The sequence below is a fragment of the Mixophyes fleayi genome, chromosome 4 (assembly GCF_038048845.1).
Source record: "Mixophyes fleayi isolate aMixFle1 chromosome 4, aMixFle1.hap1, whole genome shotgun sequence".
NCBI lineage: Eukaryota > Metazoa > Chordata > Amphibia > Anura > Limnodynastidae > Mixophyes > Mixophyes fleayi.
This window is the reverse complement of record NC_134405.1, coordinates 314,615,048-314,618,542: the sequence shown is the minus strand read 5'-3', so window position 1 is coordinate 314,618,542 and position 3,495 is coordinate 314,615,048. Positions and strand designations below refer to the sequence as shown.

At 42.3% G+C, this 3,495-nt stretch overlaps 1 pseudogene; it reads left to right on the top strand.

The window, feature by feature from the left end:
• Positions 1-1,393: 1,393 nt before the first annotated feature.
• LOC142150838 (dynein regulatory complex protein 10-like) lies at positions 1,394-2,697 on the top strand (annotated as a pseudogene).
• The last annotated feature ends 798 nt before the right edge of the window (positions 2,698-3,495 follow it).

The window sequence follows — 3,495 nt, the reverse complement described above, 5'->3', positions numbered from 1 at the left end:
CTGGTGTAAGAATACATGTTCTTGCCCTCAGCCAAGGGAGAGTAGCTCCCGTGTAGATAGATCATTACCTGTCAATCATCAATCATTCCACTGAATCATACTCAAGACGAGAAGACACAAACAGGCTCATTACTATTTTTACAATATTAACAAAAATATATCTAGACTTAGTAATCAACACAAAGTACTCGATAATGTGGCAAAAGAAATCCATTCATTTGTCCAAATTACTTTATTATTGCATTCATATTTACCCCCTTGCTATATCCATACTAGATGGTAACCCCAGGGCCTTTAAACTTTGCATTCCAATTCTGGGATTTGGTTCCAGACACTTTTATCAGAATCACTGTAGGGCCATGGGCATCAAAAAGTTGTATAGTCATCTGCTGGCATGTGCGTGGTAGGTGCATGTCTCCTAGGTACCTAGCACTATGTCACCCTTGATTTTGGCACCCAGTGCTAGGCCGTAGCAAACCTCCAAATTTCAACTAAGGCTGGGTACACACTACAGGTTTGGCAGCCGATTATCGGGCCAATCACACGATAAACGAGCGTTCGTTCTGATATCGCATTAGTGTGTACGCTTCAACGATGAACGATTATCGCTCCAAAGCATATCGTATCATTTCACATGATTTTGACACCAGACTAAAAATTTCATTCAATAACGGAACGATGTCGTTTCATTTCTGGAGTGTGTATGCACTCAGGACGGGCAGTGTCTATAGATCTCTATGGAGTGTGCAGAGTGACAATCTTTTCAGTTATGACAGATGAAGAGCACAGATCGGACGGTAAATCTTGTAAAACATGCTTAGTGTGTACACATGAATTGGCTTGCTGATCGGGACTTTTTTTTTTTTAAAGTTGTTGGTAAAATTGTTTAATATGTCGCATCGGGGAAAATGTTCTTTAGTGTGTAGCCAGCCTAACTCCCTGAAGAACTATAAACACCGGAGGAATGTCACAGAGACAGGTGTAATCAGAGCCGTAACTAGGCAGGTGCGGGCGGTGCCGTCGCCCAATGTGCGAGCCCAAGCGCTATCTGCCTCTGTATCTTCAGACCTTAACGTCCGTAGTGGAACTGCCAGGAAGTTCGGCATTTGGAACGCAAACTTGCATTCCAAATGACAAACTTCCTGTCAGTGGAACGCACATGCATTCCACTGTGGAAGTCAAGGGCTGAAGTCCCTCTCCCTCTTTCTCGTGCTGAAGAGCTCAACCAGAGTGCAGCCAGCGGCTTCTTCCACAGCCACCCATGATTAAGCAAATATATGCAGAGAACTAAACTGTATGTGAGAAAATAAAAGACTTTTTGTCACCTTAAAAAAGTCTTAAGGCTTCTTCAGACATTGCATCAGAGGCCCTCCTCCCTGTGACACAGTCACTGATGCTGTCCTCACCTCCGCCATCACAATCTCCCGTTGGGACTGTCGCTAGACTCCTCAAGCCCAACCAGAGTAAGATGGAGTACAACATTGACAGCTTGAAGATGCTGTAGCCAGGACATAAAAAAATATCTTCAGTGGAAACACAGAGAGTAGTGCCAATGCTTGATGAAACAATCAAAAAGCTACAACTCGTCAGTCTGTTTGGACAAGTCAATGAAAACCTGGATAGATATAGTATAGTGTTGGTGCTGAGCTGATGGGTGCTTTGCGGAAATACCAGAGACTACAGGATAGCATGCAGCAACAACTCAAACTGCTAAATAAAGAAGTAGATGAAGGGGAGGAAGAGGTCGGCTCCCAATGGCCCAAAAGAAACATGGCAGAAACAGTGGATGTGACTTTTGCAGCATTCCACGGGGGAGTTAAAAGTTTGGTAAGGAATACATTGAGGCTGTTTTTGACTAACCTAACTTCCTGTTAAGCATTGAGATCTGAAAATCATGTAAGGTATCAAGCATCACATAAACTGATCAAGATCTTATCAGAATTGAGAGGATTTCTATACGAGATGCTCCTGACCAGTCCTCTAGAGCACAATGAGAAAATGTGTTACCTCCAAGAGATCAGTCTCCGTGACCACAAAAATAGAGAACATTTGGAAACTTTGGAAGAACACCTTAATGCAGCCATTCTTGATCGTGACACAGAGGTTGCAGAGAAAAATTAGATTATTCATCAGCTGAAGATCGGCCTACATCAGTTGGAAAAGTTTTCAGAGAGCCAGGTGAAACGTATAATGCAGGAGGCAGAGAGTCATCAGAAAGCAGACCAGTGGGCCTTAGAAGGGAAGTCTGCAAAGCTTCAACAGGAACTGCAGCAGCTGAGATCACAGCTCAATGGAACCATTTCTGAAAACCATGAGATAGAGCTAAGCCTCAGAAAGAAAAAATATAAAGTTGAGACTGAGATTAAGAACTGGATACAGAAATATGATGCTGATATGGGTGAGAAACAGGCTGAGCTGGAGGAACTACAGGAGGTGTATGAAGAAGAGAAGGGTCAGCTGGTGGAACTGAAAGAGAAGCTGGAGGTAGAGTATGCCCGGATTGTGGAGGAAAGCCGCCTGGCACAGTTGAGGAAGTAGGCAGCAGACCAGAAGCAGGCCAATAAGATTTGGGCTGCCACAATTATGCAAGCACATTGGAGAGGGTACCAGGTATGCAGGACAATGAAATCGAAGAAGAAAAAAAAGAAAGGAATAAAAGGAAGTGGAAAAGGGAAGGGCAAGAAAGGCAAAAAATAGGGGGAATTATTACACTGTGTACAAGCATATTTTTTTGTACATCAACGTTTTTATTACAAGCAAAAAGGCATCTATAACGTAGAGACTTTCAGCTATACCAGTTTTTCAATTGCAAAGCTCATCTCACCATTTTTAAAGTTCTTTACAATTTCCGTTTGCATTTGAATGAAATGTACCTAAACTTAGACAATTATTAAAATCAGATGCTCCCTAAAAAAACAAAAACAAATATAAATTAGTTGAGACAAATTTGCAGACAGGACTAACTACATCACTTCTGAAGTGCTATGACAGATGGTGACATTATAGACCCCTTTATGTTGTAAATTGATTTTTCATGCACAGGTCTAAACAAGCACACAGATGAAAAGGAATAAGATAATGTAAAGGAGGCAGGGAGAAACAAACCAATCACATACAGCAAGCAATGGAAGGAGGGACAAATTAAATACATTGAGAGGGAAAATAAACTAAAAGTTTAGGTAGTGGCAGCAATAACTAATATCAGGGATGCATAAGACAAGTTTACATGTTATCTGACATTTCCCCAGTGAAGAGATGTAAATCAGTGATACTGACAGCAGATAATAGCTGGAGGTGAATGAGGCGGTGGTCACCTGTGAGACCCCTTGTACCTCACCTCACAGAGGATTTTCTTCTTTTCCTCTATGCTTTTGTGCTCATGTTTAAGGTTCGCAGATGTGTAACAGAATTCTTTCAGTAAAGTGCTAGCCACACCCCCACACTAGGCTGGCCACACCCACTTGGCAAATGTCACTCCCACTTACATGGGGAGCG